The sequence below is a fragment of the Mya arenaria genome, chromosome 15, assembly GCF_026914265.1.
Source record: "Mya arenaria isolate MELC-2E11 chromosome 15, ASM2691426v1".
Classification (NCBI taxonomy): Eukaryota; Metazoa; Mollusca; class Bivalvia; order Myida; family Myidae; genus Mya; species Mya arenaria.
In genome coordinates this window covers 9,388,713-9,408,531 of record NC_069136.1, presented here as the reverse complement: position 1 = coordinate 9,408,531, position 19,819 = coordinate 9,388,713, and positions in this window count along the sequence as shown.

Genomic DNA, 19,819 nt, shown 5'->3' with positions numbered 1-19,819 from the left:
AGAGCGAAAAATTAATTATTTTAAGGTGTCCGAACTCTAAGATGAAGTACGGTAAATACATTCAGAAATCCAACTCAATATTGTCAACTCTACGTATATACATTTCGTAACAAATGCTTTTCGTACCCAAATCACATTTGTTTTCAGGGAAAAATAGGTTAGGGTCGGCGGGAAAAAATAGGGTCGGTCGGGTAACCTGAAACAGACCTATTTTTTTATTTGGCCTTACATGTAGACCCAATGTTCCATGGTACTCTGGCTATTTGAAACATCTTAAGCAGTTTAAACGGGCAATAGAGAAAATTTTCTTAAAGGACAGGTCTGACATTACTAAAAAGGTGTATAAGAATGTACGAAACTCGTATACTGCTGCATTAGCATCGGCAAAGAATGGGTTCTATCAAAACATAATCGGTGAGGCAGAGGGAAATGTGAAGAGACTGTATAATGTCACTTCCGACTTACTGGGACGGTCAAGGGATAATCCACTTCCACCTCACACAAGCGAAGTAGACCTGGCAAATGACTTCTTACGGTATTTCAATGACATAATTACAAAACTTCGCAACGAACTGGACAATATGAACACGCAAAAGTTATTACAAACTACGTGGACAAATGCAAGATCGTGTGACCATGTTTTAACAGAATTCCAGCCATTAAGCGAGAATGACATAACTAAAATTGTGAAAGATTAAAAATCAACAACATGTGAACTAAATATTTTGCTACACCAAAGCTTAAAGAACACTTGTCAAAATTATCACCAGTAATAACTGAAATTGTCAATCGGTCATTATCATCTGGCGTGTTTCCAGAGGAATGGAAGAGTGCCATTATCAAGCCTCTTTTGAAAAAGAAAGGCCTACCTCTAGAACTGAAAAACTATCGGCCGGTGTCCAATCTTACTTGTCTGTCAAAGATTCTTGAAAAAGCGGCAATGAAACAGATTTCTTGTCATATTGAATCCAACAACTTGCTACCATCTTACCAAAGTGCATATTGTAAATTTCACAGAAACTGCTATGATGAAAATGTACAGTGACCTTTTAGATACAGCTGATAAACGCTGCGTATCCATTGTAGTTATGATTGACCTCAGTGCCGCGTTTGACACCATCGATGTACCAACACTGCTTAAAATTTTACATGATGACTTTTTCATCCAAGGCATCCAATTGAAATTGATTGAGTCATATTTAACCAACAGAACAATGAAAGTTGTCATTGAGCAATCGGCATCTGATACCGAACCATTGAGATTCGGTGTCCCTCAGGGTTCTTGTGCTGGCTCAGTACTATATACTCTATATATAGCTGCCCTTAACAAAGTAGTGCAGAAGTATCCAGCAGATCTATATGGATACGCGGATGACCATAAAGTTGCCTTCAAATTTAGAGCTGATGATATTGAAAGTGAGACAATCGTTCTTAAACAACTCAACGATTGCCTTAATGATATTGTGTTATGGATGACTGAGTTCAAACTAAAGATGAATAACAGTAAAACAGAAATAATTGTCTAATGCACACAGCAACAACTGTCCAAGTTGAACATAACCAGTGTTAACGTTGGAGGGATCGAAGTGTGTCGATACTGTTCGAGATTTGGGGGTACAGATGACCAGTAATCTGAGTTTTGATAAGCACATTTCCAGAAAGTGTCAAATAGCAAATATGCAATTAAGAAATCTGAAGACAATCAGAAAACATCTTACTCAGAAATCCGCAGAAATACTCGTTCATGGTCTGATACATTCACATCTGGACTTTTGCAATGGACTATTCACTGGTATTCAAAGTTACCAACTGGACAAATTAAACGTGTACAGAATCATGCCGCACGCATTGTTACTGGTGCCACATATGAACAACCTAGTGTGGAGATTCTTAGATCTTTACACTGGCTTCCGATTCGTGCCAGAATTATGTTTAAAGTGATTGTGACTGTGTTTCGTGTTGTAAATGGCACAGCACATTCGTACCTTTGTGACATGTTTATTTCATCTAAAAACCAATACCGACAAAGACTGAGATCATCCTCGTCAAGTCATCTCTTTGACATTCAAACTACAAAAACTAAACTTGCTGATAGATCTCTAGCAGTTGTTGGACCTCAGTGGTGGAACTCATTATCAAATTATTTGAAGGACATTGCTAATGAAAAGCAGTTTAAGTCAAAACTAAAGACATACTTGTTTGGGCGGTTTAATAATTAGAATGTTGTGTAAATGACTATATCAAAGATACTAAACTCAAGAGTGACAATACGAAGTGCTTTTAAAATCATATCGCATATAATATTTCTTTAATATCATTGCTAATTTTGTTTATGTATGTATGCGATGTTTTGTTCTGATATTGTACAGCGCAACCGAATATTTTATACATTTTTGCGCTATATAAATGCTTTGTATTTGTATTTGAATTTACTTTCATTTTGAAAGCCAGTGTAATAGTTCCGCTATGGAAATTGATCGTCAAAACACAGGTGTTGTTTTCAACTCAGGTTTTTATTGTTGTTTAAAAAAATATCCTAAAAAATATATGCTGATAAATCTAATGTGACCGTAACTTTTTACATGGGTTAAGTGCTTGCCGAAGTCTACAATCATTGTCAAACGCGCATTATATAAACAGGACGTTTATATAGTTACTATGTCTTCGCCAAATGTCTTCCTTCGTGTGTAAACGCTAATGTAACGTAACTTCATAAGCGTCAAGAATCGACGTCATATACTACGTTGATTATAATAGTTTAAACAATAATTATTTCAATAAGACATTCTCATTTTCCAGATGTAAACAGTTTGAGTATAATAATTCCTGAAAAAGGACAAGTAATAAATGCATATAACAAAATGATCACGAAATAATTGAGAAGAAAGCTTAAAAGCTATACTTTGTCTTGCTTTTCTTACTGTTTCGGTCAGCATATACTGGTTTAAGGATGTAATGATGTGCAGAGTATTTGTACATATTATAATGTGATGGCTATTTTTAAATGTGTATGACAAACGTATTAGGTTAAAAATGGTTAAATGCGTATGACAAAGACCAGAAGGAAGGAACACAAAGTAAAGGTGTGTGTAAAGGGGTAGGGGATGGGTCAAAGACTCGCTTAGTTTGATGAAAGGAGTGCTGAAAATGTTTGAATATCATATATTAGGTCTGGTATGTGACTTCTTTTGATCCGAACATCAGTAGTGAAAGTGTCAAAGGAATGATAGCAGATGATACATGGTACATGCTAATATGGAAAAGTAGGAGTCCTGAATTCTCACACATTGGTGATTGGGGCCTTTAATACTAGGTTTGTAGATCAAATGTTATTTAAGATTACTATAGTGTATCCGCATCCTTGCAAAATTGCACTCAATTTGCATTCACCCTCATAGTCACAACAGGGTCCTTTTTAAATTGTTTATACGCCTTCAAGTGATAAAGCAATTTCGAAATGTGAAAATTGTTGTGGGTCAGGTATGAAGATTATCATTACAAAATCTATACATGTTCTACCTGTCCAATATGATATTTATAATACAAAAAGGTAATAATTTATAAAGAAAACTAATTATTTGATGCAATTACCGCTGCAGTGAAATGTTTAAAGATCAATTGAAAGAAGTCCACCGAATTGTACACACTCGATGTCGAGAGTTTGCGCAACCAATTGTTTTTTGTGTGTATTGGAACATATTTCATTTATCCCGTATGATGCTTTACAGGTGAAAATCATTGGGGGTGCTCATTAATACTGTAATCCACTTACCAGTGTACCTATAAAAATAAATATGCACACTGTATACTCTTCCATAAAACATTCTTAAATTGTCCAAACTACAAAGGCCTTTTTTCCATGTGACTCAATTATCAAATGCAACAGTGAGTACTCTGATTGACTTTTACGAAACCCTCTTAATGGGACACGTTATTAATAATACAAACGCTTCTCTAAATTTTCATACTTTTAACTCTAAACCTCTTCTTAAAGAGTCAGTATCAACTCATTTGATAGGATTTCTTGCGCATAACTCCTACTCGCAATAATTCTAGTTTATGAAAATGTTTTATTCTCACTTTCAATCAGAATTATTCCGTTGAGGTCGCCACACGCATGTGTACAAATTTTTGTTTAAAGTCTGGGCTATTCTCGGAGAATTAAGTTGCGTATTTTCGTGCTGAATGTTCAATGCAAAGCATGTCCTATAACAGCAAAGGAGCGCTTTTCGAACACACAGCATGGACTTTTATGCATTTTTAATATTCAACTGATGGAAGAGACAATTACGACGGGTTTTTTTTAAAGAGCAAAAACTATTACAGGAAGGAAATTTAATTAAGATATGCAGCTGCGGAGATTTTTCTAAGAGCGGTCATAGGGACGTTCTCCAACGTACAAAACAACACATCAAAAACTTATTTGTTCGCACAAGTTTTTCTCAACCTTTTACAACAGCTTAGAATCGATCATCACATGTAGATGAATGATTCCATGTAAGATGTTACCTACCCTATTCAATAGCTGATACAATAACATATTGATATAAAGTCACCTGCAAATGGATGAGTTCAGGTATTGTGTCGCCAAAGTCAATTACTGACAAATAAGTGTCTATATACCGACATAATCTGTGAATAAAGCATTCAATATACCGTGTTATCAAAACCGCAAAGCTAGCGTAACGATACAACACACCGAAAGCTTATTCGTTCGCGACAAGTTTTTCTCTGACAACAGCTTACAAATGAACATTTAGATACATACATCAGCTGCAAATAGATGATTCCAGGTACAGTACTAATTAACTGCCGTTCAATCAATGACTATATACAATGAATAACATACAATTAAATAACTTCAGGACACCAATTTTTGGACAGTTGATAAACTAACTTCTACATGCAGAAATCATCTATGATTAATTCAGGTGCGATGTCACCCATTTTCATGAACTTATAAATAAACTTTTAGATACAATCGTCACCGGCAAATGAATGATTTCAGGTAGAGTGTCTACTTTCAGCTGTTTTATTGAACTTTTAGATAAAATCATCGTCTGCACGCATACGAGTATATGGTTCCATGTATGATGTACCAACAGCTTATATTTATTCTTCCACAAACATTCATCTCATGCATAGAATGCTACTTGGTACGATTCCCCAATTCTTCAACAGCCTATATGAACTTAAAACACATCACCGGCAAATGAATAAGTCCAGGTACGGTGTCACCACTTTTCATCCGCTGATAAATGAACTTAAAGAAACAGACATCACCACTATTCAACAGCTGATAAATGAACAGTTAGATACAGACCGACTAATGAATGAGTCTAGGTACGGTGTCATTTATAATAAACACCCGATAAATGAGCCTATACATACACATATCACCGGCATATGAAATAAGTCGAAGAACGGTGTCAACAATACTCAACTGCTGATATTTTATATTCTATATTATAATTGTCAAATGAAAAGGACATATAATATTTCAAGTGTCAAAACAGTTTGATGATACACCTCGAAATAAAGAGAACACGCTAAGAAATGTTGCTACAGACTATGGAAGGAGCTACTTAAGTTTATAATCAATCTACAAATACAAAAAAAGATTTCTGATTTAGGTATCTGCTGTATATATTTCAGAGATATAATTACACATTACGTATTCTTTCTGTAGTGTGGCATGTTGATATTGTCTTATAGCGTGAGAACTACCTTTGGAGCAGACGTGCCTCCTATAACCACATATTAAGCTTGCTTCTGGTTATACATGGTATCGATCTAAACTTATTTATATTTTTTCTGCACAACACGGTACACTTTTTAATACTTATTAATACACTAACATCCCTATCATTAAACCGTTTCTAAATGTGAGACTAGTCGAAAATGCTTTCTCGATTTTATTTATATGTGTTTTAGTACATTTTACGTGTGCTCTCAAATTCCTAATAAAACAAGGTTGCATACACTGGCAGAAAGCCATTCACTTCACAGGAACAAATAAACACATGCAAATGTTGTTGTTTTTCGTGTCAGTTTTTGCGGATGTGGAAGTTGCATCATGTTTCCTGAAACCCAATGTAAATTAATAAGGAAGCATGGAATAACATGTACCAGAATTGATTATTCTGTTCAAAGTCTGTCCTTAAGAAAAGTACATCTCATTCTTCATAGGCTTTAATGTATGACACGAAGCTGATTGGTGTGTTTAGTGTTTTACTGAGCCTTTGTTTAACTACAAAGCCCTGAGTATGTGGTCGTGCGCTTAAACCTGATATTATTAAGACACAAATAAGGTTGATAGACTTCGATTTAATGCTCGGTTTTCGGGGATTGTTAAGGATATTCTGGAATCAAAAGGTTAGTTTTTCATATAAATATTGTACGTGGTACGCATAAACTCAGCATTTAAAATTGAACATTATTCTGGAAACACAATCGACATAAATTTAAATGTAACAGTTTCCTCATGATTCAGGTGGTAAAGAGGGAAACAATTGTGATAGGAATTATCACACTTTCAAGTGTTTCCGCCACATCATAAATCGTAGACTTAAAGCCATGGTGACGAAAATGGCTCTTGTTCGGAATGATATAATTAATAAGAAAGCGATATAACAAGAAATAAAGACGACTTAATGATATGTGTTAGTCATTTTCGGCAAGGCCGGTTAATGCAACTTTTGGTTTAAAAAGCTATTGTCAAGTCCACTCTATATCTATAGTAGATTAATGGAATAGCTAGACTTTATCAACACCAAAAACCTAAAAACAGAAAGGATACTATGACAAGGCTGAGTCTACTGCGTGTCAGAAAATTTGATTAGATGAATGTCAACAAGGGAAGATTGTTGTTGATCAAGGACAACATCGTGCCAAACATGAAGCCATCTGAGAGAAGCAATATTACCTGCAGTTCATAACATTATGTAGATAAACTATTAAAATTTGGAATCGTTTTCCGTACTATTTTGATTACGGCACCAAACGGTTTTACATAAATCACAGTTGTCATATCTTTACGGTCTAAGTGCACAACGTTATGTTAGAAAAGAGTGTTTATACACTGATTTGTGAAACAAAGTATTTACAGAACAGAACGAAACACAACGTTTATTTCCAAGAATGTCAAATATTTATCTCTGGCTCCATAACAATGCTTGAAACACTTTCAATTTTTGTGTGATTGTTAAAAAACAATTAAATTACAATTACACCAAACCCATACATTTTTCATTGAATATACCGTTGTATTTCTTAATTCAAATGCTTTAAAAATAAACACACATATATTTTTCAAAATAGCTTCATTTTCGATATTTAACAGTTCCATGTATTGATGCATACTTGGGCGTTGTCGATACTACCTTAGCTACTATCAAACGTTTAGTGCACTAAACAATGAGCACTTTAATAGAAATGATATTCGTCTTCTAATAATTAACAAATGGTACAAATACGTTCCTTTAAGGGTGTTGGTTGCGTTATATCTCATCTATATATTTCAATGCTTAATCTGTGTAAAGATAGCGGAAATTTGGACATAGACTAACGAAACTTTGTAACAGTCAATGTTTGGATGTATGGCTGAATTCTAAAACTTGACCGATTCATATAAAATATATCTCTACTCGATGCATAAGGTCTACCATGCCAATCTTTGATAGACCTATCTATTGCCGCAATTTCTCTTATGACATTAATAGTTCAACATAACCTTTTTCTTGATAAAACCATGCATCAAACAAAGCTAAACTACAACGAACGTCTGAACACCATTTAGGTTTGTTTGCATTTTGTTCAATACCATTATGTTTTGGTGATGAGAACTTATTTGTTTTTGTATATCCAAATGGCTTCTCTTAACCTTTTTGACTTTTTAAACCACCAAAATTATATAAAATGCAATTACGAAATGCATCAAAACCAAACTTATAATCGAAGTATAAGCTTAAAATAGCGTGCACAACCTCATTACGAAATTTGCATATATCGTGACTTATTTACTAAAGATTTTGCATTTTTTAAGAAGGACGTTTTTTGTTTAAGTTTGTTCTTAGTGGGGTGCGAACCCACGCAGATAAAGTCTAGAAAAATAGACTAACTGTCAACTGAACCACCACAACATAACGAGGACTTAAGTACATTTTGACTACATTTTGTTGTTTTAACTATACATTAATAACATCACTTGATAAACATCAATCAACCAATCATGCAACAACAAAGCATGGAAATTCTGGTCTTCAAAGACGATATTTGATCAAATATCAGCATATGCAGAAGGCTTCCAGGTTTTAGTGTCCTATTAGTTTTGGCACTTATAATGCTTGCCACAATTTATTTCGGCAAACACAAATCGTGCATTTTACAAATAAATGAGCTAGTACCTATCTTCGATTTTTCAATTAACAGTATTGATGCTATACTCCGCCAACTTATCTGCCGTATTAGCATATGATAATTCAGTGGACCTGTTTGGAATTTCGTCGGAATTTCACATACATTTCTTTTCAATAAAGCATCATGTTGAACTCGAGAATTTATTAAACATCATTTGAGACTCTACCATAGTTATATACCATTTTCTTCTCTTATCATTTAATCCTAAGTGGCACTGAGGCTTAAAGCACAATATAAACATGTTTTGTACTTTCGTGTTTTAATCTGTATTCAACAGTTTTACCCAGTATTTAATTATAGTTTTATATCTTATTGTTTAAAAACTTAATCTTCCTTGTCTAAGTATCCGTAAATAAAAATTCCGTGTTGTCTTTTTGACCCCAAGAAGACGTTTGCAGGACTTCTCCTGCATAATTCAATATTGGGACAATTAGTTTGTCGATTAGATCATATTTATGCTTTACCGATCGACAAGTCAACTTATAAAGATACATTTGAGAAATGTCTTTAAGTGCCTGGCCTGCTTATAAAGTCCACACAAGGTTATGTTAACATATTAGATTATTGTAATAAAGCATTAAGTCATTTGCAATCTCCCTGCCATACTGTTTATCATAATTATTGTTTTAACTGTATTTACAACTAAATTCCATTTATTGCAATATTCAAACGGAGCATCTAACCTTAAATGCAAATTATTTCCTAAGTTTGCAAATATACCAATATAATCAGCATATACAATGAAAATGAAAATACCTTAAACATATCGACATCAATCCCACCATTACTTTTATGAATACAAACATATTCTAGGTCATTCAGAAACATCGAGAAAAGGAAAGGCGACATACATTATCCTTACCCTACACCGAGAGTACAATTTAAACCATCGGCTTATTCATAATTACGTTCAATTACAGTCTGGAAGAGGAATCCTTTCAAAAGACAAAGTGCATCCCAAATATGGAAATAACGGTTTATATTTTGAGTGAGAGTGACAGTAATGGAAAGTACTAGTCTGGCAACGCTCTTGGTAGCGTCTTAAGTGATTTTCAATGTTCAGGAATCGCTTATTCGTGTTCAATATTCCCAAAGGACAAGAAAATAAAACAAAAACATTTTAGTGAACGATTTATTGTCATAAACACTGCAGGGAAGCCCTTGTGGTTTTCGCCTGCAGCGTATGTCAACAACTGTTGTTTTCGGTGGCTGTTAACTGTATTTTCATTTTTCACTACAACGACGTTTGGTTAAAGTATGTATTGACGACTGGTGAAATATGAAGTCCTGCAAACAATTAGTTAATAACCAAATGACGTGATAAATCACATTGTCAAAGAAAATAGCTTTTTGTGCATCAGACTGCAGACAATTAATAGAAACACTTAGGCTTGCTATTGTTAATTTTTTACTTCGGAAATTCTATATAAGATATCAATTAATTAGCTGATATAGAATTATTCCTTACGTAATCAAATGTGTCTTGGCTACTTCTTAAAAGGTTTCGTATTTACAATGTATTTCATTGCACGTCAAAAATGGCAGGAACTAAGAATGTCTAAGACAGACTGTTTTCCAAACGTCTTAATGATTGAAGACATTGCAAAAAAATGGAAACTGGTATTTATACACTAAACTACCATTGTTTAACTAACGAAGCGCGCAAAGAAGAATCAAGTTAATGTTTGGGTTTGTCTACGTTTTCCTTTACTCAAAAACAGATTGAATGCAATGTGATTAAGAACACATTTCAGCGTATTTTGATTTTCGTCTCGAATAAATGCAGTGACAAGTTAAATAATTATGTTATAGGCAAATGATATACTTTTCATAATTCGTTTCAAATAAAATATATAAAGAATACGACTGAATATTAAGAGACAAACTCAGAAGTCATCATATTAGACGAATATTTAAAGTTATTACCCTAAATGATTAAAAATTTCGAAATTTCGATCAAAAATTGGCCATAAAATGAGAGCTTCGAATTTTGTAACCTTTCTCACGTTATAGTTACATTGGTTACAGGCAAATAAACAGAACATATTATATACAATGAAAACAAAGTCAAAGTTCAACCACAAAAATCGTGTTTTCAGGTCGACATATGATCAGAGTTATGCGGTTACATTAGTTACAATAAGTTACAGCAATGTTATTTATAAGTTTGAAAAAGTGTTACATTAGTTACAATGAGATACAGCAAAGTTTTTGGAAAGTTTGAAAAAGTGTTTTTTTCTATCTGAAATTGCGGGTTACGCGGTTACATTGGTTACAACCCGTTATATTGATAATTTTCATCAAAAATCGAGTTTTCAGGTCGACATATGATCAGTGTTATGCGGTTACATTAGTTACAATAAGTTACAGCAATGTTTTTGAAACGTTTGAACTATGTCTTTTCTATCTCAAATAACGGGTTACGCGGTTCCATTGGTTACAACCGGTTGCATTGAAAAAATTCATCCAAAAATGAATTTTCAGGTCGTCATATGATCAGAGTTATGCGGTTACATTAATTACAATAAGTTACAGCAATGTTTTTGAAAAGTTTGAAAAAGTGTTGTTCTTTCTATCTCAAAGAGCGGGTTTCGGTCGAGACGGTGACGTTTTCACTCACCGAAAGATGGAATGGCTTGCGCGTATGAATTTGTTACGTACTTGTGTATGTCACTGCACAAACAGCAACAAACATAGACGCTACTTTTTAACGAGTATAAACAAATCGTCATTTCCTAAAGACGTAACGCGGCCGATTTTTACAAGGTGAATGTTCGTAGGGATTTTTGGCAACCATAACATGTAATACTGATATGTCGTGGGCCAATCGCTTTTACTTGCGATGACGCGAATTGGCCTTTTTGTATTAGCAGGCTGCTCATGATAACATACATTATTATGTTACAATTTATTACTTTCGAATTGACAAACAACTAGTTATCTAGATAATTCAGAAGTGTTCTTTGTTTCGCGCTTATTCTCATGTTTCTTTGAATACCATGTCCCTGTACATGTACATGCTACTGGTGGCGTGGGTTAAATTAGGTACTATTATGTATCTAAAATTTGAAATGTTTTAACCGTAATTCTGTCACGTTTTTTAGCAACGGGAAATTATTTCCTTGAGTACACATTTTTTAATACGGCGTGCTCTATTTTCACTTTTGGATATGGGAAAGGAAATTGATGGGCATATTATAAATGCATAAATTAAAGTTGCCTAGTCCTTTGTATAAAACAAAATTTGACGTACTACATTGTAAAACACGCAAGGAGTTATGACGTCATTGCTTTTTTTAATATTGTTTTCCGATCGGAAAAGCGTGACGTCATTTAAACTATAATATACGACGTTACAAATTCCAGCTGTTTGTAATCATAATGAACAAAAATTTAAAATGTAAAAATGGATTGCATATTCTTTCTTGCTTTTATACTACCGCTACTCATGGAATGAGCGTTCCTTGCTGTGTTGATACAGCATACACTCAAGACAAAGTTCGATCATTCCTTTAATAATGACTTTTATTGTGAGACGATTTCGTACGTATGTTTACATGAATGTATGTATTATACTTTGAATAAGGATGGTAACATGTATTAGATCGCTGTGATATTTAAGACCATCTTATGGTAAAGTATATTTAAGTATTGCACATTACCAGTAATGTTGTTGTTATCTGTTTTAAATGTTGAAGTCGGCCGTTTAATATTACTTAAAAATCTCTGGATGCACGTGTACCTGTCTTAGCAACGCTCACATTAAAGTCTTCGCTTTGATTATTTGTTAGAATATCGTTTATATTGCACGGTCATAATAACAATTGGGACTCGCCCTATGACCAGATAGTCAAGTTTTAATCCTTTTAGAGGCGCAACATCACTGCCCAAATCACTGAACGAGAGACATAAACACCACACTTGCATTCTTAGTATAGTGATCAATTAATGATGGGATATCTTTTTTTAGTATGCTCAGTGAAACAGGTGTTCACTGGAACACATGTTTACTGGATGAATAAACAAGTTCTTATGCTTATGACTAGTCAAATCATTTGTGTATCGTTCGTTTTCTAACGAAATACGTAATTTAATGTGAATACATGATATTTTTCAATTCCTATCCTAGTTTGTCAATTACTCGGAACAAATAAACTCAACTCATACTTTTAAGAGAGTACTCATTAATATAATTGCAAAAAATAATTGAGAAACGTTATGCTACCGATATAAACTGGTCAGGTTATTTCTAGTATTCAAATACCGTGTGCCGATATCACATGCAAACGATTAAATTCAGGCGAAGCAAAAGTGCTAACTCTTGCAAGGTACGATGACAAACCTTGCATATGTTAAGGTAGCAAATGAATATTTACACCTCAACTTCCATTCCGTAAATGAACTGCCTTTCGGCAATTGCGTTCATCAATCGATGAACGCAACATCTTCGGATATGTTCGGATCGTAATTCATAGCATAACAATATACATGAAAGCTATTGATCTTGTTATTGGTTGTAGTGTGTCAGCAGGTCCCGTAAATATTGATCAACATTTTAGAAAGTGTTAGTTTATTATATTTTAAATATATTGGTGCCAGAAGTGTTTCAATTTTTACGTTTCAAAGTGATTTCAAGTGGCTGATCTTTTCCCGCGTTATTGTGACGTCATTTGAAAAAAAATGTTTCCGGTTATAGTCGGGTCGTTCTATTTACAGAATGGGTAAGAACGGATTCATTGAAGGTTTTCTTAAATGAAATGAAGTAGGTGACCAATATATGATTCTTTTTGTAAATAAATATAAACACATTGTTGCATTTCCCAATGGATTAACTGATAAATCTCCAATTAATGCTCTCGACATGTCCCAATAAATTCTAAATATATATGTATACTGAAACTCATTTACGGTTTTGATGGACTACAATAACATCAAAGGTCCTTTATATTTCTGTTATAAGTATCATGTTAAAATAGAGACCACGAACTTCAATTATAAGGTTTACCTTAACTTGTATAAACTGCATTAATGTTACAATACATAACATTAACTTGTGTTGCATGACTTATGTCAGTTGTGTAAGAAGACATAACAATTAATTATCTTACAATGTTTTATTCATCTGGATATATTTGATTGCAAATATTATTGTTAAAGTTGAAAACTATTAGTCATAAGAAATACAACATTTCACTTTCAGATTTGTGGTATAAAACCAGTTTAACAACATCGAAACATACAACAGTTCATCTTGTTTATGTCTTAATAACCCGGTCATGGATGCGTACCATAATACACTCCAGGCTAATACCTATTGGCGAGAAACCGGCATTACATTTAGTACCCTTTATCTGATGAATACAGAATAAAACTACATTACTTGTTTTAAGTTCATTTTATGTATCTAGCTTACACGAATAGACACGCAATTATGTCTTTTCATTTGTCAAACGATAAAGAATCACTTAAAAACTGTACTTGCTTTCAAAAAACACTGTCACTTTGTGAAAGACAATGTATTTTCCATTATAAAAAATATGTCAAATTTATTCTGCAGCGTGGCACGTAAATGACCCAAAAACCGGTTACACGCGTGAAATTGACGACAAATGTCTTAAATTTTGAGTCAGCCGTTACCTATTTACAAGTTTGTCGCTTTACCTTCTAGGAATCTAATTGCAAATTTTAAAGCCTATATGAGATCACTATCATCAGCACAGGCTTCCTTGAAAATGGTGACACAAATGGTAGGGATTCGAAAACGGCATTTCCAAGATAAGAGTTGCCAATGAAATTTCGTGTCGAAACCGTAATTAACACACTTTAAAGAACTTCCTGGGCGGAAAATATATGCCTTAGGATAACAGTTTTAGCGCCTTCAGTGTTTCCGGGCTCTTCATACATTGATCGTTTTCAATAATTGTAAAACGGATTGGAAATGTAAATTAACATTAAAAGGGAAAGATTTTTGACGTTATTTGAAAACAATTTATTAGCATTAGTTTCTTAATTATGTATGTTTACTTGTAAAAACTTGGAAGTTATTCATGAAACATCTTTCTTAACGTTGGCAATTTTATTATACTGGCCGTGTCAAATTCAAAGACAAATGTTTTAACTTTAACATATAAAAATGTATAATGTATTTTCAATCAAATATGTAAAATGAAGTTATTTCAGATATTATTAAGTTATTTAAGGTACAACTAAGTTATTATGTCAGATGATACATGAGTAATTTAAGGACATGACTTAAGTTAGGAAATGTATTTATGACACCGACGGTGATGGTTCGGTATGCATACATTTTTTCATGACTATATGTATGTTTACGTTGAACAAGATATTAACAAAATGTTTTATATGTCATTGCGAGATACTTACTAATCATTACAAAGCATCATAATCCACATACATAAAACCTTTCCTAAATCGCTGGACACCACGACGAGTGAGCAAACTTAAACAGTGTGGAAACTCATGCCCATAACCGTTGTCATTCTCAACTTCTATAACTAAATTCTAGACATTCGAATAATATGTTGTTTCTGTATGATATGTTTAACAACAGTTAAATAGAAAGATCAAGGAACATGTTCGCGAAGCTATCGCTTTTCAGACGATATTAAGGCTTTACTACAATTAATAAAATGTATCAGAACAATGAACTCTCGAATTATTCTTATAGATGGCCATGATATTTTGTTATACTAATTGACTTACCCTGTGTAAGAGGAGTGTTGTCTTTCTGTTTTCGTCTACACACAAACGCCCATATCAGATCGGTAACAATCAAAACATATGTAACAAATTAACTGAACTATGTTTATTGAACGTTGCCCTTGACAACCTGGCACAAAACTGTAATGTTACCCGTCTAAATAAGTGAGTGCATGAGTTACTTATTTTATCAAATAAGCAGTTAGATTGTTTTTTGCAATATCATCATGATGCTCGTTGTATCTTAGAGTTCAACTGTAAAACATTACCACTATTTCTGATAATTTTATCAAAGAGCTATATTATATGATTTCCATTGGAACAAAGAGATCTGTTTGTGAAATGAAATGACTTTTCACACTGTTTCATATTCTTCACTGTTACTTGTAATTCTACCACGTTCTAACTTCCAAAAAATATATAATGAACACCAAAAGTAAATGTTTCAAAAATACGCAGTCGTAAAACAAAGCATTTTTTTGCCCACTCGTTTGAATGTTTTGCGATATCTCTATCGACATTCCATTTAATTTTATTTTGTCCTTCTGTAATTTGAGATTTAATACACCTCAACTGTTTTTAAGTAATATTATGCTGAGTGTACTTTGACCCTACAAAGTCAGTTACACTACAATTTATTTTTAACAATATACTAATATGAAAGTAATTTGTGCTCGTAGTATTATGTCATTGAGTATCAGACCTTAGCATTTGTGTTTTTAAGTCAGGCAGCTCAATTATTTAGTATATATGTTTTGTTGATAAGTTATTGGTAAAACTCAACCTTTATTCATGATTGGGAATACAATTTGCTCTATGAAATGATTTTTTTTTAATATTAAAAAATGTAATGTGCCTGGGCCCTGTTTCATTAATGAATAGTATTCGTAATTTCATTAATATTATAACTGTGTTTAAACGACACCAATAGAAACATGTTGATTCGTGTCATTTTCTCATATGTTTTTTTCATATATAAATATTGAGTTCCATTCACACTAACATGTAGCGAGAAAATGATAAAATAGCATTTAGATAACGCGGTTATGTATATTCTTTACTTTTTTTCTCGTATATTGAAATAAAGGTTAACTTGAACGATTTTAGGGAAGCCCACGCACCGAATGTGCCAATCTCCCCCCCCCCCCCCCGGATCCGCTAGTGCTTTCATTGGTTTCAAAGTTCAACCGTTTTTTTGTTTTTTTATGCTTAATATTTGATCAAAGTGCACCTAAACTTGATTTCCGAGATACAAATGTTGCAACCTCAATTTTTAGATGTAATAATCTGCCAATGTGTTGTTATGTATTTGTTTTTGGCCATAAACTGCTTCTATTGTAAAATGCCTATTGTAATGAATTTTAGAAACTTTTAAACACCCATTAACCAGATCATAATAATTATGTATTTTTCAAACGTTATTTGCTAATTGCTAATTATGAGAGGGACCCTTTTAATATCAATTTGCAAAACAAAAGCTCAGTGGAAATAAACTATTAGTGTTTATCTTTCATGATGTTAAAAGTTGTATTATGTTTTCTGAAACCCGGTATGCAATTCAAATGACAGTAGAAGAAAATGAAAAATGTACATGAATGTATACTCTATCAAAGTCGATCCAAAAAAAAACCATCTACATCTCATTTGTGTTACAATTTATTAAGCTGCGCTTTTTCTAGTGAGATAAATGAGTCCTATATTAACATTATCGCAATATTTATAGACAGAGTTTTACTTCAAACATAAGCGCTTGGTATGTGTTTGTATGCATTTTCCCTGACAAAATACAGATTTTAAATAGTGAGGCTGAAAAACCTTTTTGGGAAAAGGGTGTTCGGTGATTTGTAGGTATAAATCATGAGTAATGAGGGCTGTACGCGGTGTGACATTCTTTGGTGCGCAGATATGCAGCATTGTTTAATAGTATTTATAAATATAAAAAAAAATATAAAGAGTTTTCGGGACGACAGATGGGGCATTTTAGAAATATATCTGGCGATGCCAGCAAAATTGGTTTTCAATGACACAATAGACGGGAATGATCATGATATGAAAGCGAATTATGGTTAGGCATATCCGACATGTCACATCAGTGCTAGTGTTGGTTTAAACGAAAATGTCATGTTCACTTTATTTCGTAAGTAGATTATTGCAACAGCTAGACTTTCTCAACGGTAGAAAGCTTTTAGCACGATGATATAATGACAGTTGTGAGTCACTGCGTATCCATTTGGTGCATAGACTTTCCGATTAGTATAATGACAACAAAATAGCATTGATGTTCCAAGGACAACATCAAAACAAACAAGAAACAGTCAATTAATTAGTAATCCCTAGTTAGGTATGGCATGGTGTATATAAAGAGAATGCTAGGTTAGTGCCGTGGATGGAGGAAGTTTATCTGGCAAGGCGCAGGAATCGGCTCACACAATGTTTTTGTTTTGCCAGTGTCATTATTTTGCAGAGTGATGGTACTTTATAGGCGAGTGATTTTTGAAGTCGGCTTTTGGCGGGCTATTGATAAGATACTGAAACATTATTTGTGCTTTTCCTCTGACATTTCAGAATGGCAAAATGTCCGTCACATGACCAACTGACTGTAGATAAATATCACGTGGTCTACTATCATAATAGACTAAAATATACCCGGCACCTTGATATTGGACCGATTTGTATGCAAGTGACAGGATAAATATACCATTTTGCTGACCGCTGGAAGTGATACTGACCGAATGCGTATAAATACTTATAAAAATAATATAAATTATGAATGTTAGATAACATCTGCTTTCAATGATGCGGTAAAACAACATATTGACACTTTCATATATAAATGCATCCAGAATATAGAAATAAATGCACAATTAGAACGAAAGTTGTTCTTCTATTTTTCTAAAAACATTCAATAATTCGAAAGGACCAGAAACCTTATATCGTATAGATTGAAGGGCAACCTTCATGTGTCCATGTAAAGCATAAAAATTAAAAAACCCAAAATTGTTTTTGAGGCTGACCTTAATCTTGTAAATTCTCAGAAATCGAAAATCACCGATTTCTTTAACTATAAAATGTTGTTGACAACCGGCGAAACATGAAGTCAACTAAATAATGTACTTAAAGCCATAAAACACAAAAGTAAATGAAATATTATTTCCTTATCAGATTGTAGCATATTTGTCGAAATACTTTAGGAGCTTTTGCCTATTTCTGAAATATTTACTACATATATCAATTAAAGAGTATATAGGAAGTGCTCTCTAACGTAATGGAATGTGTCTGGGTGTGCTTTTCTTAATGTCCCGTGTTTCGTTTGTATTCATGTTCATGTCGGAAATTGTATTGAAATGGTAGCCCATACATGGCGAAAATAGTTGTAACGGCGTACAAAACAGATTAAATACCAAAGGTATCGTTTTCAATAGAATAACGTTTCAATAATTTCCTCTGCCGATTATTTACTAGGTCCATATACTTCAAAATGTTCATTTAAAATGCCCTATTGCCTACATAGAGACACATAAATCTCACTATGTACACGGAATCAATCTAAAAAATGCGTGCGTCCCTACAAGACGTAGGTTCTTGACTACAGAATGTGAGAATAAGCGTTGATCAGCGTTGAAAAGTTAACAGGTATACGTGTTTATAGGATACACATGATGTTAAAAAAGGTTTAAAACTGAAGCCAATGTAAGTATCACAAATAAAGGCGCAAACCTCCAGCCCCTGATGCAGACCTAAAGCACATCCTAATTATATCCGAAAGGATTTATGAATCTAGTAATTTCAATTGCCAATCAATTGCGATTTCTTCATTAATGTTTTTCATCTATCAAATATCCTTTGTATGCAGAGTATTGTTCAATTTAAGTTGTAATTATGAGCTGGAAAATGTATAAAGATTACCAAGAAATGACAACGCATATCTTTAATTTGTCAAATGGCGAATATACCCAACCTCCTCAAATAAAAGTCATAAAAATTGTTTCAAAGTGTACAAATGTTAAAGAATGCATTTTAGATATTGTTTAGATGTGGTTTAGCCAAAAACCGTCACGAGTATTCAAGGCCTCCGACTAATTTCGAAGCTACAATGAACAATAAAGAACTATTTTCAAGATTTAATCAAAATTTAGAATACAAACTTACAGATCACATTCACTAAGATACACATAAAACATTATATCAATTCGAATCGTATGTTTCGTATCAGTTTTAGATGGTGTTCAAGCTGTTTTTCTCTGAAACACCCTGTAAAATTTAAAAGGAAACAATTGTTAATACATCTATACATATATATCATTATTTATCATCGTCCACCTATAAATTTAATTCTATCTCATTTGTGTTACCTTTGGTTTAAATGTTTGACACGAATGCGTGTTGTGTTTTGGAAACAGGAGTCTTATGCCCAATTACGACAAATTATCATACTGATGTTGTTGTTTTTTTTTGAACATAATAACGGACCCAATATCGTGAAATTATTTCTTTTTCTTAAGTCATTCCTGCGATGTTTTTATCAACAACCCTCCATCCTCTTTGGAATTTCTATGATAACAATCTTTGTGTGCACAAAACCTAAGACTTCAACCCATCAGTCAACTTAAATGCGATTGGAAAACTCTTATGTAATGCACATCAACTCATAATGCTGAGTCATTCTTCTAAAGTGGCAAGA